The sequence below is a fragment of the Schistocerca piceifrons genome, unplaced genomic scaffold (genome assembly GCF_021461385.2).
Source record: "Schistocerca piceifrons isolate TAMUIC-IGC-003096 unplaced genomic scaffold, iqSchPice1.1 HiC_scaffold_892, whole genome shotgun sequence".
In the NCBI taxonomy this organism is placed as follows: domain Eukaryota; kingdom Metazoa; phylum Arthropoda; class Insecta; order Orthoptera; family Acrididae; genus Schistocerca; species Schistocerca piceifrons.
Genome location: NW_025729160.1, coordinates 1 through 22332, shown reverse-complemented (window position 1 = coordinate 22332; position 22332 = coordinate 1). Strand labels below are relative to the sequence as shown.

General features: G+C 53.5%; 22 non-coding genes across 22 annotated transcripts; all 22 read right to left on the bottom strand.

Annotated features, from left to right (window-relative positions):
* Positions 1–2653: 2653 nt before the first annotated feature.
* On the bottom strand, positions 2654–2772 carry LOC124771101. Its single transcript, XR_007013301.1, has one exon. It is a non-coding gene; the product is annotated as a 5S ribosomal RNA (ribosomal RNA).
* An 808-nt stretch (positions 2773–3580) lies between these two features.
* Positions 3581–3699, bottom strand: LOC124771098. The gene has a single exon (XR_007013299.1). It is a non-coding gene; the product is annotated as a 5S ribosomal RNA (ribosomal RNA).
* An 800-nt stretch (positions 3700–4499) lies between these two features.
* On the bottom strand, positions 4500–4618 carry LOC124771097. Its single transcript, XR_007013298.1, has one exon. It is a non-coding gene; the product is annotated as a 5S ribosomal RNA (ribosomal RNA).
* A 798-nt stretch (positions 4619–5416) lies between these two features.
* On the bottom strand, positions 5417–5535 carry LOC124771096. The gene has a single exon (XR_007013297.1). It is a non-coding gene; the product is annotated as a 5S ribosomal RNA (ribosomal RNA).
* Positions 5536–6335: 800 nt separating this feature from the next.
* LOC124771095 lies at positions 6336–6454 on the bottom strand. Its single transcript, XR_007013296.1, has one exon. It is a non-coding gene; the product is annotated as a 5S ribosomal RNA (ribosomal RNA).
* Positions 6455–7252: 798 nt separating this feature from the next.
* On the bottom strand, positions 7253–7371 carry LOC124771094. The gene has a single exon (XR_007013295.1). It is a non-coding gene; the product is annotated as a 5S ribosomal RNA (ribosomal RNA).
* Positions 7372–8171: 800 nt separating this feature from the next.
* LOC124771093 lies at positions 8172–8290 on the bottom strand. Its single transcript, XR_007013294.1, has one exon. It is a non-coding gene; the product is annotated as a 5S ribosomal RNA (ribosomal RNA).
* Positions 8291–9098: 808 nt separating this feature from the next.
* LOC124771092 lies at positions 9099–9217 on the bottom strand. Its single transcript, XR_007013293.1, has one exon. It is a non-coding gene; the product is annotated as a 5S ribosomal RNA (ribosomal RNA).
* Positions 9218–10017: 800 nt separating this feature from the next.
* LOC124771091 lies at positions 10018–10136 on the bottom strand. Its single transcript, XR_007013292.1, has one exon. It is a non-coding gene; the product is annotated as a 5S ribosomal RNA (ribosomal RNA).
* A 798-nt stretch (positions 10137–10934) lies between these two features.
* LOC124771090 lies at positions 10935–11053 on the bottom strand. The gene has a single exon (XR_007013291.1). It is a non-coding gene; the product is annotated as a 5S ribosomal RNA (ribosomal RNA).
* An 801-nt stretch (positions 11054–11854) lies between these two features.
* LOC124771089 lies at positions 11855–11973 on the bottom strand. The gene has a single exon (XR_007013290.1). It is a non-coding gene; the product is annotated as a 5S ribosomal RNA (ribosomal RNA).
* An 808-nt stretch (positions 11974–12781) lies between these two features.
* Positions 12782–12900, bottom strand: LOC124771131. The gene has a single exon (XR_007013328.1). It is a non-coding gene; the product is annotated as a 5S ribosomal RNA (ribosomal RNA).
* An 800-nt stretch (positions 12901–13700) lies between these two features.
* On the bottom strand, positions 13701–13819 carry LOC124771124. Its single transcript, XR_007013322.1, has one exon. It is a non-coding gene; the product is annotated as a 5S ribosomal RNA (ribosomal RNA).
* A 799-nt stretch (positions 13820–14618) lies between these two features.
* On the bottom strand, positions 14619–14737 carry LOC124771112. The gene has a single exon (XR_007013311.1). It is a non-coding gene; the product is annotated as a 5S ribosomal RNA (ribosomal RNA).
* An 802-nt stretch (positions 14738–15539) lies between these two features.
* Positions 15540–15659, bottom strand: LOC124771119. Its single transcript, XR_007013318.1, has one exon. It is a non-coding gene; the product is annotated as a 5S ribosomal RNA (ribosomal RNA).
* Positions 15660–16467: 808 nt separating this feature from the next.
* LOC124771122 lies at positions 16468–16587 on the bottom strand. Its single transcript, XR_007013320.1, has one exon. It is a non-coding gene; the product is annotated as a 5S ribosomal RNA (ribosomal RNA).
* Positions 16588–17397: 810 nt separating this feature from the next.
* LOC124771126 lies at positions 17398–17515 on the bottom strand. Its single transcript, XR_007013324.1, has one exon. It is a non-coding gene; the product is annotated as a 5S ribosomal RNA (ribosomal RNA).
* Positions 17516–18317: 802 nt separating this feature from the next.
* LOC124771129 lies at positions 18318–18436 on the bottom strand. The gene has a single exon (XR_007013327.1). It is a non-coding gene; the product is annotated as a 5S ribosomal RNA (ribosomal RNA).
* An 801-nt stretch (positions 18437–19237) lies between these two features.
* LOC124771127 lies at positions 19238–19354 on the bottom strand. Its single transcript, XR_007013325.1, has one exon. It is a non-coding gene; the product is annotated as a 5S ribosomal RNA (ribosomal RNA).
* An 802-nt stretch (positions 19355–20156) lies between these two features.
* Positions 20157–20275, bottom strand: LOC124771100. Its single transcript, XR_007013300.1, has one exon. It is a non-coding gene; the product is annotated as a 5S ribosomal RNA (ribosomal RNA).
* Positions 20276–21081: 806 nt separating this feature from the next.
* On the bottom strand, positions 21082–21200 carry LOC124771087. Its single transcript, XR_007013289.1, has one exon. It is a non-coding gene; the product is annotated as a 5S ribosomal RNA (ribosomal RNA).
* Positions 21201–22005: 805 nt separating this feature from the next.
* On the bottom strand, positions 22006–22124 carry LOC124771128. Its single transcript, XR_007013326.1, has one exon. It is a non-coding gene; the product is annotated as a 5S ribosomal RNA (ribosomal RNA).
* Positions 22125–22332: the final 208 nt, after the last annotated feature.

Sequence of the window (22332 nt, the reverse complement as noted above, 5' to 3'; positions counted from 1 at the left end):
ACAACACCTGATAGCCGGGAACAAATTGTAAAAGATCGGACACAACTTCTTGCAAAAAGACTACGTCGGCAGCGACAAAACGTAAAAAGTCCACCAAGCTCAAGTACTTAGCACGCGACGCCAAACGGTTGAGATTTACGGTAGCGACAACAGATGGAAGGTGCGCTACCATACACGAAAGAAACAAACAAAGAAGCTAGACGGTAGTGAAAGTACCGTCAGCCTCCTCCACATCCTCTCCCCAGTCATACGATTGCGCGTGCGAAGACGCACCCGCAACATCCGTGAGCGTGGGCGCACCGGAACTTCCCACCGACATAGGTACGTCGTGCGTGGGAGGGACCGACGCGAGATCTTGTGAAGACGGACGCGCGCGGGGCTCAGGAGGCTCCTCGGCTTTTCGCTTTTGCGAGGAATGGACCGGAATAGGCGCAGGATCGACATCGGTATCCATTGCACCGCCCGTTGCCCCAGAATGTAACACACCCTGCAAATGGCGGACCATTTCCTGCCGGCGTGCGTCCGCACGCGCGTGCTGACTACCAGCCACCGAGTGCTGCTGACGGCGCCCTGAAGGGGCAGCCGGCCGAGCGTCAGGAACGACACGCTGCGCGGTTTTTTGAGACGCCTTCGGCTGTAACTTTGAAGGCGTCGAACGCGGAGAGGATTTACGTTCCGGAGACGGGCTACGCTCCCTGCCAGAAGAGGACCGTTGCGATAAAAACACAGAAGTGCTTACACTACGTGCCCGATCAACAGAGCCGCGACGCCGAGAAGCAGTGTCGCGCCGCGACCTAGGTTTTTGCGGTGCAGGAGCCTTTGGTGGAGCACAAGCAGCTACAGGAGCAGGAACCGATTCCGGAGGAAGCACAACGGGGGCAGTACGCTGATGGACAGGTTCTGAGACCGATGTGTCAGACACTTTTGGGGACGACATAAAGACGCGTTCAACAGGGATGGATTCGGACGGGTCGGAGTGTATATGTGCGACATTATGAGAGACATCAGGTGGAACAATGTCCATCACGACAACGTCGGAGGGCACCGGGTTCGCCACGATATCAGAAGCAACAACCGGAGCGGGTTCGGCACTCGTCTCTGTCGACGCGGACGGAATGTCCGACCGTGTAACAAGAGCAACATCAACAGCAACAGGCGAAGGCACGACCGACACGACCGAACCGACCGAACCGACATCAACAACAGGGACGACAGACGTTATGTCCATTGCAACAGCGGTGTCAGCACGGCGGGCAGGCGAAGGGGGTGCACCTAATGCAACTGCCGCCCACGTTGTCTGTGCGTCACCGTCATCGCCAAGTGGCAACTGCACCGGACGCCTACGGCGCGGACAATGTTGTCTAAAGTGGTCCGTAGCGTTACAATATGAACAAGTTTGTGGTTGTCCACTGTATGTAATGAAGGCACGATGACCGGCCATATACAAAAATGACGGAACATGCTTTCTCACTATCATTCGAACGCTACGAATACCATTTTCCACTTGAAAAGGGTACGCAGCCGACCACTTCTCTTTTACAACCGACAACACAGTGCCGTAGGGGCCAAGACAACGTGAGATGGTCTCGTTTTTGACCTCAAAGGGAAGGTTAAACACCCGCACATTACGAACACCAAAACCTGCATTTGTAATATTAACATTACTAACACTGCCGTCAGAATGTTTAAATTTTCGCACACCATCATTTACGGACACGATACTGTCACAAAGTTCCGAATTACTGAGCTTTACGAAAAGAGAATTGAGGAACGTGTCTAACTGCAAGCCAAGGACGTCACTATCGGTTAGCTTTAAGTCATTGATTAACCAATGATGAATTTCTAAAGCAGTCGGGCGGGACACATTGCGATCGAATTCGCACTGGATATTATTCTCGCGATCTTCAGAGTCCATGTCTACTCACAGTTGTGATGAAAACCAGCAAACCGCGAGGCGAAGAGCCGCCACGTGGCACAGCGAGCACGCGACTGGCACAAACACCAACGGCCGAGCGGAGCGCGCGCCGCCGAGGTGTGGCTGGGCGCGTGCAGCCTTCGACACTAGCGGAGGACGCAACTTGTCCCTGGTGGCCAGCGGAGGGCCTGTGCGGGGTGTGGCAGTGTCGTGCTGGAGGGCGCCACTGGTAGCGTTGTGGGCTTCCTCGCCTCGCCTCGCCACGCCTCACACCAGGTGTCTGCGTAGTTTGCAGTGCATTCGCACCATTCCTGTCCCTGTCCCCGTCCCGACTTGTCCCGACTTTGCTCGACTGCCGCTCGCTGCCGCTCGGGTCGTGGTCCATATGACAGCGCAAGCACGACAAACGTCTGCGGGACGAGACGAGACGACTAAGGAATAAAGTCATGATTACAAACCAAATTTGGAACTCTACACTCCTACACAACAATAGGCGGTGACGTATTTCAGAAATCACCTGCCGATTCGTACTGTTTTGTCGTTTTCAAAGTCTTCTTGGCAAACTTGGTTAGCACATTCTCCCTCAAACCGAGTTAATTGCTGCATTTTCGTACCATTACAGTAGTTTAAAAGGCATAAGGAAGCATCTTTGTCACAACAGAAAGGTAGTTTGAAAATTGGGCTGGCAGGGGTAGCGACATAATACCAAAACGAAAAAAAAAAAAAAAAAAGGAAGGTAGCCAACAGCACCCAGGTTTCCCAGGTGGTCACCCATCCAAGTACTAACTGGGCCCAATGATGCTTAACTTCGGTGATCGGACGAGAACCGGTGTATCCATCATGGTATGGCCGTTGGCGCGCATCTAATGTAGGAGCACGGCAGAATTCGCGTTCGGCTTTTTTCCCAACACACAAAATGTTAGTTTTCCGCCGCATTTGACGAAAGCACGTCCTTCCGCAACAGCCAGTTCCTCGAGGACGCGCGCGGGGGGCGCGCCCCACCGCCGCGTGTGTGAGACGCACTGCTGCTCGTTGCACCTCCTGTCATTCGCTGGGCGCGTGCAGCCTTCGACACTAGCGGAGGACGCAACTTGTCCCTGGTGGCCAGCGGAGGGCCTGTGCGGGGTGTGGCAGTGTCGTGCTGGAGGGCGCCACTGGTAGCGTTGTGGGCTTCCTCGCCTCGCCTCGCCACGCCTCACACCAGGTGTCTGCGTAGTTTGCAGTGCATTCGCACCATTCCTGTCCCTGTCCCCGTCCCGACTTGTCCCGACTTTGCTCGACTGCCGCTCGCTGCCGCTCGGGTCGTGGTCCATATGACAGCGCAAGCACGACAAACGTCTGCGGGACGAGACGAGACGACTAAGGAATAAAGTCATGATTACAAACCAAATTTGGAACTCTACACTCCTACACAACAATAGGCGGTGACGTATTTCAGAAATCACCTGCCGATTCGTACTGTTTTGTCGTTTTCAAAGTCTTCTTGGCAAACTTGGTTAGCACATTCTCCCTCAAACCGAGTTAATTGCTGCATTTTCGTACCATTACAGTAGTTTAAAAGGCATAAGGAAGCATCTTTGTCACAACAGAAAGGTAGTTTGAAAATTGGGCTGGCAGGGGTAGCGACATAATGCCAAAACGAAAAAAAAAAAAAAAAAGGAAGGTAGCCAACAGCACCCAGGTTTCCCAGGTGGTCACCCATCCAAGTACTAACTGGGCCCAATGATGCTTAACTTCGGTGATCGGACGAGAACCGGTGTATCCATCATGGTATGGCCGTTGGCGCGCATCTAATGTAGGAGCACGGCAGAATTCGCGTTCGGCTTTTTTCCCAACACACAAAATGTTAGTTTTCCGCCGCATTTGACGAAAGCACGTCCTTCCGCAACAGCCAGTTCCTCGAGGACGCGCGCGGGGGGCGCGCCCCACCGCCGCGTGTGTGAGACGCACTGCTGCTCGTTGCACCTCCTGTCATTCGCTGGGCGCGTGCAGCCTTCGACACTAGCGGAGGACGCAACTTGTCCCTGGTGGCCAGCGGAGGGCCTGTGCGGGGTGTGGCAGTGTCGTGCTGGAGGGCGCCACTGGTAGCGTTGTGGGCTTCCTCGCCTCGCCTCGCCACGCCTCACACCAGGTGTCTGCGTAGTTTGCAGTGCATTCGCACCATTCCTGTCCCTGTCCCCGTCCCGACTTGTCCCGACTTTGCTCGACTGCCGCTCGGGTCGTGGTCCATATGACAGCGCAAGCACGACAAACGTCTGCGGGACGAGACGAGACGACTAAGGAATAAAGTCATGATTACAAACCAAATTTGGAACTCTACACTCCTACACAACAATAGGCGGTGACGTATTTCAGAAATCACCTGCCGATTCGTACTGTTTTGTCGTTTTCAAAGTCTTCTTGGCAAACTTGGTTAGCACATTCTCCCTCAAACCGAGTTAATTGCTGCATTTTCGTACCATTACAGTAGTTTAAAAGGCATAAGGAAGCATCTTTGTCACAACAGAAAGGTAGTTTGAAAATTGGGCTGGCAGGGGTAGCGACATAATACCAAAACGAAAAAAAAAAAAAAAAAAAGGAAGGTAGCCAACAGCACCCAGGTTTCCCAGGTGGTCACCCATCCAAGTACTAACTGGGCCCAATGATGCTTAACTTCGGTGATCGGACGAGAACCGGTGTATCCATCATGGTATGGCCGTTGGCGCGCATCTAATGTAGGAGCACGGCAGAATTCGCGTTCGGCTTTTTTCCCAACACACAAAATGTTAGTTTTCCGCCGCATTTGACGAAAGCACGTCCTTCCGCAACAGCCAGTTCCTCGAGGACGCGCGCGGGGGGCGCGCCCCACCGCCGCGTGTGTGAGACGCACTGCTGCTCGTTGCACCTCCTGTCATTCGCTGGGCGCGTGCAGCCTTCGACACTAGCGGAGGACGCAACTTGTCCCTGGTGGCCAGCGGAGGGCCTGTGCGGGGTGTGGCAGTGTCGTGCTGGAGGGCGCCACTGGTAGCGTTGTGGGCTTCCTCGCCTCGCCTCGCCACGCCTCACACCAGGTGTCTGCGTAGTTTGCAGTGCATTCGCACCATTCCTGTCCCTGTCCCCGTCCCGACTTGTCCCGACTTTGCTCGACTGCCGCTCGGGTCGTGGTCCATATGACAGCGCAAGCACGACAAACGTCTGCGGGACGAGACGAGACGACTAAGGAATAAAGTCATGATTACAAACCAAATTTGGAACTCTACACTCCTACACAACAATAGGCGGTGACGTATTTCAGAAATCACCTGCCGATTCGTACTGTTTTGTCGTTTTCAAAGTCTTCTTGGCAAACTTGGTTAGCACATTCTCCCTCAAACCGAGTTAATTGCTGCATTTTCGTACCATTACAGTAGTTTAAAAGGCATAAGGAAGCATCTTTGTCACAACAGAAAGGTAGTTTGAAAATTGGGCTGGCAGGGGTAGCGACATAATGCCAAAACGAAAAAAAAAAAAAAAAAGGAAGGTAGCCAACAGCACCCAGGTTTCCCAGGTGGTCACCCATCCAAGTACTAACTGGGCCCAATGATGCTTAACTTCGGTGATCGGACGAGAACCGGTGTATCCATCATGGTATGGCCGTTGGCGCGCATCTAATGTAGGAGCACGGCAGAATTCGCGTTCGGCTTTTTTCCCAACACACAAAATGTTAGTTTTCCGCCGCATTTGACGAAAGCACGTCCTTCCGCAACAGCCAGTTCCTCGAGGACGCGCGCGGGGGGCGCGCCCCACCGCCGCGTGTGTGAGACGCACTGCTGCTCGTTGCACCTCCTGTCATTCGCTGGGCGCGTGCAGCCTTCGACACTAGCGGAGGACGCAACTTGTCCCTGGTGGCCAGCGGAGGGCCTGTGCGGGGTGTGGCAGTGTCGTGCTGGAGGGCGCCACTGGTAGCGTTGTGGGCTTCCTCGCCTCGCCTCGCCACGCCTCACACCAGGTGTCTGCGTAGTTTGCAGTGCATTCGCACCATTCCTGTCCCTGTCCCCGTCCCGACTTGTCCCGACTTTGCTCGACTGCCGCTCGGGTCGTGGTCCATATGACAGCGCAAGCACGACAAACGTCTGCGGGACGAGACGAGACGACTAAGGAATAAAGTCATGATTACAAACCAAATTTGGAACTCTACACTCCTACACAACAATAGGCGGTGACGTATTTCAGAAATCACCTGCCGATTCGTACTGTTTTGTCGTTTTCAAAGTCTTCTTGGCAAACTTGGTTAGCACATTCTCCCTCAAACCGAGTTAATTGCTGCATTTTCGTACCATTACAGTAGTTTAAAAGGCATAAGGAAGCATCTTTGTCACAACAGAAAGGTAGTTTGAAAATTGGGCTGGCAGGGGTAGCGACATAATACCAAAACGAAAAAAAAAAAAAAAAAAAGGAAGGTAGCCAACAGCACCCAGGTTTCCCAGGTGGTCACCCATCCAAGTACTAACTGGGCCCAATGATGCTTAACTTCGGTGATCGGACGAGAACCGGTGTATCCATCATGGTATGGCCGTTGGCGCGCATCTAATGTAGGAGCACGGCAGAATTCGCGTTCGGCTTTTTTCCCAACACACAAAATGTTAGTTTTCCGCCGCATTTGACGAAAGCACGTCCTTCCGCAACAGCCAGTTCCTCGAGGACGCGCGCGGGGGGCGCGCCCCACCGCCGCGTGTGTGAGACGCACTGCTGCTCGTTGCACCTCCTGTCATTCGCTGGGCGCGTGCAGCCTTCGACACTAGCGGAGGACGCAACTTGTCCCTGGTGGCCAGCGGAGGGCCTGTGCGGGGTGTGGCAGTGTCGTGCTGGAGGGCGCCACTGGTAGCGTTGTGGGCTTCCTCGCCTCGCCTCGCCACGCCTCACACCAGGTGTCTGCGTAGTTTGCAGTGCATTCGCACCATTCCTGTCCCTGTCCCCGTCCCGACTTGTCCCGACTTTGCTCGACTGCCGCTCGGGTCGTGGTCCATATGACAGCGCAAGCACGACAAACGTCTGCGGGACGAGACGAGACGACTAAGGAATAAAGTCATGATTACAAACCAAATTTGGAACTCTACACTCCTACACAACAATAGGCGGTGACGTATTTCAGAAATCACCTGCCGATTCGTACTGTTTTGTCGTTTTCAAAGTCTTCTTGGCAAACTTGGTTAGCACATTCTCCCTCAAACCGAGTTAATTGCTGCATTTTCGTACCATTACAGTAGTTTAAAAGGCATAAGGAAGCATCTTTGTCACAACAGAAAGGTAGTTTGAAAATTGGGCTGGCAGGGGTAGCGACATAATGCCAAAACGAAAAAAAAAAAAAAAAAGGAAGGTAGCCAACAGCACCCAGGTTTCCCAGGTGGTCACCCATCCAAGTACTAACTGGGCCCAATGATGCTTAACTTCGGTGATCGGACGAGAACCGGTGTATCCATCATGGTATGGCCGTTGGCGCGCATCTAATGTAGGAGCACGGCAGAATTCGCGTTCGGCTTTTTTCCCAACACACAAAATGTTAGTTTTCCGCCGCATTTGACGAAAGCACGTCCTTCCGCAACAGCCAGTTCCTCGAGGACGCGCGCGGGGGGCGCGCCCCACCGCCGCGTGTGTGAGACGCACTGCTGCTCGTTGCACCTCCTGTCATTCGCTGGGCGCGTGCAGCCTTCGACACTAGCGGAGGACGCAACTTGTCCCTGGTGGCCAGCGGAGGGCCTGTGCGGGGTGTGGCAGTGTCGTGCTGGAGGGCGCCACTGGTAGCGTTGTGGGCTTCCTCGCCTCGCCTCGCCACGCCTCACACCAGGTGTCTGCGTAGTTTGCAGTGCATTCGCACCATTCCTGTCCCTGTCCCCGTCCCGACTTGTCCCGACTTTGCTCGACTGCCGCTCGGGTCGTGGTCCATATGACAGCGCAAGCACGACAAACGTCTGCGGGACGAGACGAGACGACTAAGGAATAAAGTCATGATTACAAACCAAATTTGGAACTCTACACTCCTACACAACAATAGGCGGTGACGTATTTCAGAAATCACCTGCCGATTCGTACTGTTTTGTCGTTTTCAAAGTCTTCTTGGCAAACTTGGTTAGCACATTCTCCCTCAAACCGAGTTAATTGCTGCATTTTCGTACCATTACAGTAGTTTAAAAGGCATAAGGAAGCATCTTTGTCACAACAGAAAGGTAGTTTGAAAATTGGGCTGGCAGGGGTAGCGACATAATACCAAAACGAAAAAAAAAAAAAAAAAAAGGAAGGTAGCCAACAGCACCCAGGTTTCCCAGGTGGTCACCCATCCAAGTACTAACTGGGCCCAATGATGCTTAACTTCGGTGATCGGACGAGAACCGGTGTATCCATCATGGTATGGCCGTTGGCGCGCATCTAATGTAGGAGCACGGCAGAATTCGCGTTCGGCTTTTTTCCCAACACACAAAATGTTAGTTTTCCGCCGCATTTGACGAAAGCACGTCCTTCCGCAACAGCCAGTTCCTCGAGGACGCGCGCGGGGGGCGCGCCCCACCGCCGCGTGTGTGAGACGCACTGCTGCTCGTTGCACCTCCTGTCATTCGCTGGGCGCGTGCAGCCTTCGACACTAGCGGAGGACGCAACTTGTCCCTGGTGGCCAGCGGAGGGCCTGTGCGGGGTGTGGCAGTGTCGTGCTGGAGGGCGCCACTGGTAGCGTTGTGGGCTTCCTCGCCTCGCCTCGCCACGCCTCACACCAGGTGTCTGCGTAGTTTGCAGTGCATTCGCACCATTCCTGTCCCTGTCCCCGTCCCGACTTGTCCCGACTTTGCTCGACTGCCGCTCGCTGCCGCTCGGGTCGTGGTCCATATGACAGCGCAAGCACGACAAACGTCTGCGGGACGAGACGAGACGACTAAGGAATAAAGTCATGATTACAAACCAAATTTGGAACTCTACACTCCTACACAACAATAGGCGGTGACGTATTTCAGAAATCACCTGCCGATTCGTACTGTTTTGTCGTTTTCAAAGTCTTCTTGGCAAACTTGGTTAGCACATTCTCCCTCAAACCGAGTTAATTGCTGCATTTTCGTACCATTACAGTAGTTTAAAAGGCATAAGGAAGCATCTTTGTCACAACAGAAAGGTAGTTTGAAAATTGGGCTGGCAGGGGTAGCGACATAATGCCAAAACGAAAAAAAAAAAAAAAAAGGAAGGTAGCCAACAGCACCCAGGTTTCCCAGGTGGTCACCCATCCAAGTACTAACTGGGCCCAATGATGCTTAACTTCGGTGATCGGACGAGAACCGGTGTATCCATCATGGTATGGCCGTTGGCGCGCATCTAATGTAGGAGCACGGCAGAATTCGCGTTCGGCTTTTTTCCCAACACACAAAATGTTAGTTTTCCGCCGCATTTGACGAAAGCACGTCCTTCCGCAACAGCCAGTTCCTCGAGGACGCGCGCGGGGGGCGCGCCCCACCGCCGCGTGTGTGAGACGCACTGCTGCTCGTTGCACCTCCTGTCATTCGCTGGGCGCGTGCAGCCTTCGACACTAGCGGAGGACGCAACTTGTCCCTGGTGGCCAGCGGAGGGCCTGTGCGGGGTGTGGCAGTGTCGTGCTGGAGGGCGCCACTGGTAGCGTTGTGGGCTTCCTCGCCTCGCCTCGCCACGCCTCACACCAGGTGTCTGCGTAGTTTGCAGTGCATTCGCACCATTCCTGTCCCTGTCCCCGTCCCGACTTGTCCCGACTTTGCTCGACTGCCGCTCGGGTCGTGGTCCATATGACAGCGCAAGCACGACAAACGTCTGCGGGACGAGACGAGACGACTAAGGAATAAAGTCATGATTACAAACCAAATTTGGAACTCTACACTCCTACACAACAATAGGCGGTGACGTATTTCAGAAATCACCTGCCGATTCGTACTGTTTTGTCGTTTTCAAAGTCTTCTTGGCAAACTTGGTTAGCACATTCTCCCTCAAACCGAGTTAATTGCTGCATTTTCGTACCATTACAGTAGTTTAAAAGGCATAAGGAAGCATCTTTGTCACAACAGAAAGGTAGTTTGAAAATTGGGCTGGCAGGGGTAGCGACATAATACCAAAACGAAAAAAAAAAAAAAAAAAAGGAAGGTAGCCAACAGCACCCAGGTTTCCCAGGTGGTCACCCATCCAAGTACTAACTGGGCCCAATGATGCTTAACTTCGGTGATCGGACGAGAACCGGTGTATCCATCATGGTATGGCCGTTGGCGCGCATCTAATGTAGGAGCACGGCAGAATTCGCGTTCGGCTTTTTTCCCAACACACAAAATGTTAGTTTTCCGCCGCATTTGACGAAAGCACGTCCTTCCGCAACAGCCAGTTCCTCGAGGACGCGCGCGGGGGGCGCGCCCCACCGCCGCGTGTGTGAGACGCACTGCTGCTCGTTGCACCTCCTGTCATTCGCTGGGCGCGTGCAGCCTTCGACACTAGCGGAGGACGCAACTTGTCCCTGGTGGCCAGCGGAGGGCCTGTGCGGGGTGTGGCAGTGTCGTGCTGGAGGGCGCCACTGGTAGCGTTGTGGGCTTCCTCGCCTCGCCTCGCCACGCCTCACACCAGGTGTCTGCGTAGTTTGCAGTGCATTCGCACCATTCCTGTCCCTGTCCCCGTCCCGACTTGTCCCGACTTTGCTCGACTGCCGCTCGGGTCGTGGTCCATATGACAGCGCAAGCACGACAAACGTCTGCGGGACGAGACGAGACGACTAAGGAATAAAGTCATGATTACAAACCAAATTTGGAACTCTACACTCCTACACAACAATAGGCGGTGACGTATTTCAGAAATCACCTGCCGATTCGTACTGTTTTGTCGTTTTCAAAGTCTTCTTGGCAAACTTGGTTAGCACATTCTCCCTCAAACCGAGTTAATTGCTGCATTTTCGTACCATTACAGTAGTTTAAAAGGCATAAGGAAGCATCTTTGTCACAACAGAAAGGTAGTTTGAAAATTGGGCTGGCAGGGGTAGCGACATAATGCCAAAACGAAAAAAAAAAAAAAAAAGGAAGGTAGCCAACAGCACCCAGGTTTCCCAGGTGGTCACCCATCCAAGTACTAACTGGGCCCAATGATGCTTAACTTCGGTGATCGGACGAGAACCGGTGTATCCATCATGGTATGGCCGTTGGCGCGCATCTAATGTAGGAGCACGGCAGAATTCGCGTTCGGCTTTTTTCCCAACACACAAAATGTTAGTTTTCCGCCGCATTTGACGAAAGCACGTCCTTCCGCAACAGCCAGTTCCTCGAGGACGCGCGCGGGGGGGCGCGCCCCACCGCCGCGTGTGTGAGACGCACTGCTGCTCGTTGCACCTCCTGTCATTCGCTGGGCGCGTGCAGCCTTCGACACTAGCGGAGGACGCAACTTGTCCCTGGTGGCCAGCGGAGGGCCTGTGCGGGGTGTGGCAGTGTCGTGCTGGAGGGCGCCACTGGTAGCGTTGTGGGCTTCCTCGCCTCGCCTCGCCACGCCTCACACCAGGTGTCTGCGTAGTTTGCAGTGCATTCGCACCATTCCTGTCCCTGTCCCCGTCCCGACTTGTCCCGACTTTGCTCGACTGCCGCTCGGGTCGTGGTCCATATGACAGCGCAAGCACGACAAACGTCTGCGGGACGAGACGAGACGACTAAGGAATAAAGTCATGATTACAAACCAAATTTGGAACTCTACACTCCTACACAACAATAGGCGGTGACGTATTTCAGAAATCACCTGCCGATTCGTACTGTTTTGTCGTTTTCAAAGTCTTCTTGGCAAACTTGGTTAGCACATTCTCCCTCAAACCGAGTTAATTGCTGCATTTTCGTACCATTACAGTAGTTTAAAAGGCATAAGGAAGCATCTTTGTCACAACAGAAAGGTAGTTTGAAAATTGGGCTGGCAGGGGTAGCGACATAATACCAAAACGAAAAAAAAAAAAAAAAAAAGGAAGGTAGCCAACAGCACCCAGGTTTCCCAGGTGGTCACCCATCCAAGTACTAACTGGGCCCAATGATGCTTAACTTCGGTGATCGGACGAGAACCGGTGTATCCATCATGGTATGGCCGTTGGCGCGCATCTAATGTAGGAGCACGGCAGAATTCGCGTTCGGCTTTTTTCCCAACACACAAAATGTTAGTTTTCCGCCGCATTTGACGAAAGCACGTCCTTCCGCAACAGCCAGTTCCTCGAGGACGCGCGCGGGGGGCGCGCCCCACCGCCGCGTGTGTGAGACGCACTGCTGCTCGTTGCACCTCCTGTCATTCGCTGGGCGCGTGCAGCCTTCGACACTAGCGGAGGACGCAACTTGTCCCTGGTGGCCAGCGGAGGGCCTGTGCGGGGTGTGGCAGTGTCGTGCTGGAGGGCGCCACTGGTAGCGTTGTGGGCTTCCTCGCCTCGCCTCGCCACGCCTCACACCAGGTGTCTGCGTAGTTTGCAGTGCATTCGCACCATTCCTGTCCCTGTCCCCGTCCCGACTTGTCCCGACTTTGCTCGACTGCCGCTCGCTGCCGCTCGGGTCGTGGTCCATATGACAGCGCAAGCACGACAAACGTCTGCGGGACGAGACGAGACGACTAAGGAATAAAGTCATGATTACAAACCAAATTTGGAACTCTACACTCCTACACAACAATAGGCGGTGACGTATTTCAGAAATCACCTGCCGATTCGTACTGTTTTGTCGTTTTCAAAGTCTTCTTGGCAAACTTGGTTAGCACATTCTCCCTCAAACCGAGTTAATTGCTGCATTTTCGTACCATTACAGTAGTTTAAAAGGCATAAGGAAGCATCTTTGTCACAACAGAAAGGTAGTTTGAAAATTGGGCTGGCAGGGGTAGCGACATAATGCCAAAACGAAAAAAAAAAAAAAAAAGGAAGGTAGCCAACAGCACCCAGGTTTCCCAGGTGGTCACCCATCCAAGTACTAACTGGGCCCAATGATGCTTAACTTCGGTGATCGGACGAGAACCGGTGTATCCATCATGGTATGGCCGTTGGCGCGCATCTAATGTAGGAGCACGGCAGAATTCGCGTTCGGCTTTTTTCCCAACACACAAAATGTTAGTTTTCCGCCGCATTTGACGAAAGCACGTCCTTCCGCAACAGCCAGTTCCTCGAGGACGCGCGCGGGGGGCGCGCCCCACCGCCGCGTGTGTGAGACGCACTGCTGCTCGTTGCACCTCCTGTCATTCGCTGGGCGCGTGCAGCCTTCGACACTAGCGGAGGACGCAACTTGTCCCTGGTGGCCAGCGGAGGGCCTGTGCGGGGTGTGGCAGTGTCGTGCTGGAGGGCGCCACTGGTAGCGTTGTGGGCTTCCTCGCCTCGCCTCGCCACGCCTCACACCAGGTGTCTGCGTAGTTTGCAGTGCATTCGCACCATTCCTGTCCCTGTCCCCGTCCCGACTTGTCCCGACTTTGCTCGACTGCCGCTCGGGTCGTGGTCCATATGACAGCGCAAGCACGACAAACGTCTGCGGGACGAGACGAGACGACTAAGGAATAAAGTCATGATTACAAACCAAATTTGGAACTCTACACTCCTACACAACAATAGGCGGTGACGTATTTCAGAAATCACCTGCCGATTCGTACTGTTTTGTCGTTTTCAAAGTCTTCTTGGCAAACTTGGTTAGCACATTCTCCCTCAAACCGAGTTAATTGCTGCATTTTCGTACCATTACAGTAGTTTAAAAGGCATAAGGAAGCATCTTTGTCACAACAGAAAGGTAGTTTGAAAATTGGGCTGGCAGGGGTAGCGACATAATACCAAAACGAAAAAAAAAAAAAAAAAAAGGAAGGTAGCCAACAGCACCCAGGTTTCCCAGGTGGTCACCCATCCAAGTACTAACTGGGCCCAATGATGCTTAACTTCGGTGATCGGACGAGAACCGGTGTATCCATCATGGTATGGCCGTTGGCGCGCATCTAATGTAGGAGCACGGCAGAATTCGCGTTCGGCTTTTTTCCCAACACACAAAATGTTAGTTTTCCGCCGCATTTGACGAAAGCACGTCCTTCCGCAACAGCCAGTTCCTCGAGGACGCGCGCGGGGGGGCGCGCCCCACCGCCGCGTGTGTGAGACGCACTGCTGCTCGTTGCACCTCCTGTCATTCGCTGGGCGCGTGCAGCCTTCGACACTAGCGGAGGACGCAACTTGTCCCTGGTGGCCAGCGGAGGGCCTGTGCGGGGTGTGGCAGTGTCGTGCTGGAGGGCGCCACTGGTAGCGTTGTGGGCTTCCTCGCCTCGCCTCGCCACGCCTCACACCAGGTGTCTGCGTAGTTTGCAGTGCATTCGCACCATTCCTGTCCCTGTCCCCGTCCCGACTTGTCCCGACTTTGCTCGACTGCCGCTCGGGTCGTGGTCATATGACAGCGCAAGCACGACAAACGTCTGCGGGACGAGACGAGACGACTAAGGAATAAAGTCATGATTACAAACCAAATTTGGAACTCTACACTCCTACACAACAATAGGCGGTGACGTATTTCAGAAATCACCTGCCGATTCGTACTGTTTTGTCGTTTTCAAAGTCTTCTTGGCAAACTTGGTTAGCACATTCTCCCTCAAACCGAGTTAATTGCTGCATTTTCGTACCATTACAGTAGTTTAAAAGGCATAAGGAAGCATCTTTGTCACAACAGAAAGGTAGTTTGAAAATTGGGCTGGCAGGGGTAGCGACATAATACCAAAACGAAAAAAAAAAAAAAAAAAGGAAGGTAGCCAACAGCACCCAGGTTTCCCAGGTGGTCACCCATCCAAGTACTAACTGGGCCCAATGATGCTTAACTTCGGTGATCGGACGAGAACCGGTGTATCCATCATGGTATGGCCGTTGGCGCGCATCTAATGTAGGAGCACGGCAGAATTCGCGTTCGGCTTTTTTCCCAACACACAAAATGTTAGTTTTCCGCCGCATTTGACGAAAGCACGTCCTTCCGCAACAGCCAGTTCCTCGAGGACGCGCGCGGGGGCGCGCCGCCACCGCCGCGTGTGTGAGACGCACTGCTGCTCGTTGCACCTCCTGTCATTCGCTGGGCGCGTGCAGCCTTCGACACTAGCGGAGGACGCAACTTGTCCCTGGTGGCCAGCGGAGGGCCTGTGCGGGGTGTGGCAGTGTCGTGCTGGAGGGCGCCACTGGTAGCGTTGTGGGCTTCCTCGCCTCGCCTCGCCACGCCTCACACCAGGTGTCTGCGTAGTTTGCAGTGCATTCGCACCATTCCTGTCCCTGTCCCCGTCCCGACTTGTCCCGACTTTGCTCGACTGCCGCTCGGGTCGTGGTCCATATGACAGCGCAAGCACGACAAACGTCTGCGGGACGAGACGAGACGACTAAGGAATAAAGTCATGATTACAAACCAAATTTGGAACTCTACACTCCTACACAACAATAGGCGGTGACGTATTTCAGAAATCACCTGCCGATTCGTACTGTTTTTGTCGTTTTCAAAGTCTTCTTGGCAAACTTGGTTAGCACATTCTCCCTCAAACCGAGTTAATTGCTGCATTTTCGTACCATTACAGTAGTTTAAAAGGCATAAGGAAGCATCTTTGTCACAACAGAAAGGTAGTTTGAAAATTGGGCTGGCAGGGGTAGCGACATAATACCAAAACGAAAAAAAAAAAAAAAAAAAAAGAAGGTAGCCAACAGCACCCAGGTTTTCCCAGGTGGTCACCCATCCAAGTACTAACTGGGCCCAATGATGCTTAACTTCGGTGATCGGACGAGAACCGGTGTATCCATCATGGTATGGCCGTTGGCGCGCATCTAATGTAGGAGCACGGCAGAATTCGCGTTCGGCTTTTTTCCCAACACACAAAATGTTAGTTTTCCGCCGCATTTGACCGAAAGCACGTCCTTCCGCAACAGCCAGTTCCTCGAGGACGCGCCGCGGGGGGCGCGCCCCACCGCCGCGTGTGTGAGACGCCACTGCTGCTCGTTGCACCTCCTGTCATTCGCTGGGCGCGTGCAGCCTTCGACACTAGCGGAGGACGCAACTTGTCCCTGGTGGCCAGCGGAGGGCCTGTGGCGGGGTGTGGCAGTGTCGTGCTGGAGGGCGCCACTGGTAGCGTTGTGGGCTTCCTCGCCTCGCCTCGCCACGCCTCACACCAGGTGTCTGCGTAGTTTGCAGTGCATTCGCACCATTCCTGTCCCTGTCCCCGTCCCGACTTGTCCCGACTTTGCTCGACTGCCGCTCGGGTCGTGGTCCATATGACAGCGCAAGCACGACAAACGTCTGCGGACGAGACGAGACGACTAAGGAATAAAGTCATGATTACAAACCAAATTTGGAACTCTACACTCCTACACAACAATAGGCGGTGACGTATTTCAGAAATCACCTGCCGATTCGTACTGTTTTGTCGTTTTCAAAGTCTTCTTGGCAAACTTGGTTAGCACATTCTCCCTCAAACCGAGTTAATTGCTGCATTTTCGTACCATTACAGTAGTTTAAAAGGCATAAGGAAGCATCTTTGTCACAACAGAAAGGTAGTTTGAAAATTGGGCTGGCAGGGGTAGCGACATAATACCAAAACGAAAAAAAAAAAAAAAAAAAAAAAAGGAAGGTAGCCAACAGCACCCAGGTTTCCCAGGTGGTCACCCATCCAAGTACTAACTGGGCCCCAATGATGCTTAACTTCGGTGATCGGACGAGAACCGGTGTATCCATCATGGTATGGCCGTTGGCGCGCATCTAATGTAGGAGCACGGCAGAATTCGCGTTCGGCTTTTTCCCAACACACAAAATGTTAGTTTTCCGCCGCATTTGACGAAAGCACGTCCTTCCGCAACAGCCAGTTCCTCGAGGACGCGCGCGGGGGGCGCGCCCCACCGCCGCGGTGTGTGAGGACGCACTGCTGCTCGTTGCACCTCCTGTCATTCGCTGGGCGCGTGCAGCCTACGACACTAGCGGAGGACGCAACTTGTCCCTGGTGGCCAGCGGAGGGCCTGTGCGGGGTGTGGCAGTGTCGTGCTGGAGGGCGCCACTGGTAGCGTTGTGGGCTTCCTCGCCTCGCCTCGCCACGCCTCACACCAGGTGTCTGCGTAGTTTGCAGTGCATTCGCACCATTCCTGTCCCTGTCCCCGTCCCGACTTGTCCCGACTTTGCTCGACTGCCGCTCGTGCCGCTCGGTCGTGGTCCATATGACAGCGCAAGCACGACAAACGTCTGCGGACGAGACGAGACGACTAAGGAATAAAGTCATGATTACAAACCAAATTTGGAACTCTACACTCCTACACAACAATAGGCGGTGACGTATTTCAGAAATCACCTGCCGATTCGTACTGTTTTGTCGTTTTCAAAAGTCTTCTTGGCAAACTTGGTTAGCACATTCTCCCTCAAACCGAGTTAATTGCTGCATTTTCGTACCATTTACAGTAGTTTAAAAGGCATAAGGAAGCATCTTTGTCACAAACAGAAAGGTAGTTTGAAAATTGGGCTGGCAGGGGTAGCGACATAATGCCAAAACGAAAAAAAAAAAAAAAAAAGGAAGGTAGCCAACAGCACCCAGGTTTCCCAGGTGGTCACCCATCCAAGTACTAACTGGGCCCAATGATGCTTAACTTCGGTGATCGGACGAGAACCGGTGTATCCATCATGGTATGGCCGTGGCGCGCATCTAATGTAGGAGCACGGCAGAATTCGCGTTCGGCTTTTTTCCCAACACACAAAAATGTTAGTTTTCCGCCGCATTTGACGAAAGCACGTCCTTCCGCAACAGCCAGTTCCTCGAGGACGCGCGCGGGGGGCGCGCCCCACCGCCGCGGTGTGTGAGACGCACTGCTGCTCGTTGCACCTCCTGTCATTCGCTGGGCGCGTGCAGCCTTCGACACTAGCGGAGGACGCAACTTGTCCCTGGTGGCCAGCGGAGGGCCTGTGCGGGGTGTGGCAGTGTCGTGCTGGAGGGCGCCACTGGTAGCGTTGTGGGCTTCCTCGCCTCGCCTCGCCACGCCTCACACCAGGTGTCTGCGTAGTTTGCAGTGCATTCGCACCATTCCTGTCCCTGTCCCCGTCCCGACTTGTCCCGACTTTGCTCGACTGCCGCTCGGGTCGTGGTCCATATGACAGCGCAAGCACGACAAACGTCTGCGGGACGAGACGAGACGACTAAGGAATAAAGTCATGATTACAAACCAAATTTGGAACTCTACACTCCTACACAAACAATAGGCGGTGACGTATTTCAGAAATCACCTGCCGATTCGTACTGTTTTGTCGTTTTCAAAGTCTTCTTGGCAAACTTGGTTAGCACATTCTCCCTCAAACCGAGTTAATTGCTGCATTTTCGTACCATTACAGTAGTTTAAAAGGCATAAGGAAGCATCTTTGTCACAACAGAAAGGTAGTTTGAAAATTGGGCTGGCAGGGGTAGCGACATAATACCAAAACGAAAAAAAAAAAAAAAAAAGGAAGGTAGCCAACAGCACCCAGGTTTCCCAGGTGGTCACCCATCCAAGTACTAACTGGGCCCAATGAATGCTTAACTTCGGTGATCGGACGAGAACCGGTGTATCCATCATGGTATGGCGTTGGCGCGCATCTAATGTAGGAGCACGGCAGAATTCGCGTTCGGCTTTTTTCCCAACACACAAAATGTTAGTTTTCCGCCGCATTTGACGAAAGCACGTCCTTCCGCAACAGCCAGTTCCTCGAGGACGCGCGCGGGGGGCGCGCCCCACCGCCGCGTGTGTGAGACGCACTGCTGCTCGTTGCACCTCCTGTCATTCGCTGGGCGCGTGCAGCCTTCGACACTAGCGGAGGACGCAACTTGTCCCTGGTGGCCAGCGGAGGGCCTGTGCGGGGTGTGGCAGTGTCGTGCTGGAGGGCGCCACTGGTAGCGTTGTGGGCTTCCTCGCCTCGCCTCGCCACGCCTCACACCAGGTGTCTGCGTAGTTTGCAGTGCATTCGCACCATTCCTGTCCCTGTCCCCCGTCCCGACTTGTCCCGACTTTGCTCGACTGCCGCTCGGGTCGTGGTCCATATGACAGCGCAAGCACGACAAACGTCTGCGGGACGAGACGAGACGACTAAGGAATAAAGTCATGATTACAAACCAAATTTGGAACTCTACACTCCTACACAACAATAGGCGGTGACGTATTTCAGAATCACCTGCCCGATTCGTACTGTTTTGTCGTTTTCAAAGTCTTTCTTGGCAAACTTGGTTAGCACATTCTCCTCAAACCGAGTTAATTGCTGCATTTTCGTACCATTACAGTAGTTTAAAAGGCATAAGGAAGCATCTTTGTCACAACAGAAAGGTAGTTTGAAAATTGGGCTGGCAGGGGTAGCGACATAATACCAAAACGAAAAAAAAAAAAAAAAAAAGGAAGGTAGCCAACAGCACCCAGGTTTCCAGGTGGTCACCATCCAAGTACTAACTGGGCCCAATGATGCTTAACTTCGGTGATCGGACGAGAACCGGTGTATCCATCATGGTATGGCCGTTGGCGCGCATCTAATGTAGGAGCACGGCAGAATTCGCGTTCGGCTTTTTCCCAACACACAAAATGTTAGTTTTCCGCCGCATTTGACGAAAGCACGTCCTTCCGCAACAGCCAGTTCCTCGAGGACGCGCGCGGGGGGCGCGCCCCACCGCCGCGTGTGTGAGACGCACTGCTGCTCGTTGCACCTCCTGTCATTCGCTGGGCGCGTGCAGCCTTCGACACTAGCGGAGGACGCAACTTGTCCCTGGTGGCCAGCGGAGGGCCTGTGCGGGGCTGTGGCAGTGTCGTGCTGGAGGGCGCCACTGGTAGCGTTGTGGGCTTCCTCGCCTCGCCTCGCCACGCCTCACACCAGGTGTCTGCGTAGTTTGCAGTGCATTCGCACCATTCCTGTCCCTGTCCCCGTCCCGACTTGTCCCGACTTTGCTCGACTGCCGCTCGGGTCGTGGTCCATATGACAGCGCAAGCACGACAAACGTCTGCGGGACGAGACGAGACGACTAAGGAATAAAGTCATGATTACAAACCAAATTTGGAACTCTACACTCCTACACAACAATAGGCGGTGACGTATTTCAGAAATCACCTGCCGATTCGTACTGTTTTGTCGTTTTCAAAGTCTTCTTGGCAAACTTGGTTAGCACATTCTCCCTCAAACCGAGTTAATTGCTGCATTTTCGTACCATTACAGTAGTTTAAAAGGCATAAGGAAGCATCTTTGTCACAACAGAAAGGTAGTTTGAAAATTGGGCTGGCAGGGGTAGCGACATAATACCAAAACGAAAAAAAAAAAAAAAAAAAAAGGAAGGTAGCCAACAGCACCCAGGTTTCCCAGGTGGTCACCCATCCAAGTACTAACTGGGCCCAATGATGCTTAACTTCGGTGATCGGACGAGAACCGGTGTATCCATCATGGTATGGCCGTTGGCGCGCATCTAATGTAGGAGCACGGCAGAATTCGCGTTCGGCTTTTTTCCAACACACAAAAATGTTAGTTTTCCGCCGCATTTGACGAAAGCACGTCCTTCCGCAACAGCCAGTTCCTCGAGGACGCGCGCGGGGGGCGCGCCCCACCGCCGCGTGTGTGAGACGCACTGCTGCTCGTTGCACCTCCTGTCATTCGCTGGGCGCGTGCAGCCTTCGACACTAGCGGAGGACGCAACTTGTCCCTGGTGGGCCAGCGGAGGGCCTGTGCGGGGTGTGGCAGTGTCGTGCTGGAGGGCGCCACTGGTAGCGTTGTGGGCTTCCTCGCCTCGCCTCGCCACGCCTCACACCAGGTGTCTGCGTAGTTTGCAGTGCATTCGCACCATTCCTGTCCCTGTCCCCGTCCCGACTTGTCCCGACTTTGCTCGACTGCCGCTCGGGTCGTGGTCCATATGACAGCGCAAGCACGACAAACGTCTGCGGGACGAGACGAGACGACTAAGGAATAAAGTCATGATTACAAACCAAATTTGGAACTCTACACTCCTACACAACAATAGGCGGTGACGTATTTCAGAAATCACCTGCCGATTCGTACTGTTTTGTCGTTTTCAAAGTCTTCTTGGCAAACTTGGTTAGCACATTCTCCCTCAAACCGAGTTAATTGCTGCATTTTCGTACCATTACAGTAGTTTAAAAGGCATAAGGAAGCATCTTTGTCACAACAGAAAGGTAGTTTGAAAATTGGGCTGGCAGGGGTAGCGACATAATACCAAAACGAAAAAAAAAAAAAAAAAAAAAAAAGGAAGGTAGCCAACAGCACCCAGGTTTCCCAGGTGGTCACCCATCCAAGTACTAACTGGGCCCAATGATGCTTAACTTCGGTGATCGGACGAGAACCGGTGTATCCATCATGGTATGGCCGTTGGCGCGCATCTAATGTAGGAGCACGGCAGAATTCGCGTTCGGCTTTTTTCCCAACACACAAAATGTTAGTTTTCCGCCGCATTTGACGAAAGCACGTCCTTCCGCAACAGCCAGTTCCTCGAGGACGCGCGCGGGGGGCGCGCCCCACCGCCGCGTGTGTGAGACGCACTGCTGCTCGTTGCACCTCCTGTCATTCGCTGGGCGCGTGCAGCCTTCGACACTAGCGGAGGACCGCAACTTGTCCCTGGTGGGCCAGCGGAGGGCCTGTGCGGGGTGTGGCAGTGTCGTGCTGGAGGGCGCCACTGGTAGCGTTGTGGGCTTCCTCGCCTCGCCTCGCCACGCCTCACACCAGGTGTCTGCGTAGTTTTGCAGTGCATTCGCACCATTCCTGTCCCTGTCCCCGTCCCGACTTGTCCCGACTTTGCTCGACTCCCGCTCGGGTCGTGGTCCATATGAACAGCGCAAGCACGACAAACGTCTGCGGGACGAGACGAGACGACTAAGGAATAAAGTCATGATTACAAACCAAATTTGGAACTCTACACTCCTACACAACAATAGGCGGTGACGTATTTCAGAAATCACCTGCCGATTCGTACTGTTTTGTCGTTTTCAAAGTCTTCTTGGCAAACTTGGTTAGCACATTCTCCCTCAAACCGAGTTAATTGCTGCATTTTCGTACCATTACAGTAGTTTAAAAGGCATAAGGAAGCATCTTTGTCACAACAGAAAGGTAGTTTGAAAATTGGGCTGGCAGGGGTAGCGACATAATACCAAAACGAAAAAAAAAAAAAAAAAAAAGGAAGGTAGCCAACAGCACCCAGGTTTCCCAGGTGGTCACCCATCCAAGTACTAACTGGGCCCAATGATGCTTAACTTCGGTGATCGACGAGAACCGGTGTAATCCATCATGGTATGGCCGTTGGCGCGCATCTAATGTAGGAGCACGGCAGAATTCGCGTTCGGCTTTTTTCCCAACACACAAAATGTTAGTTTTCCGCCGCATTTGACGAAAGCCACGTCCTTCCGCAACAGCCAGTTCCTCGAGGACGCGCGCGGGGGGCGCGCCCCACCGCCGCGTGTTGTGAGACGCACTGCTGCTCGTTGCACCTCCTGTCATTCGCTGGGGCGCGTG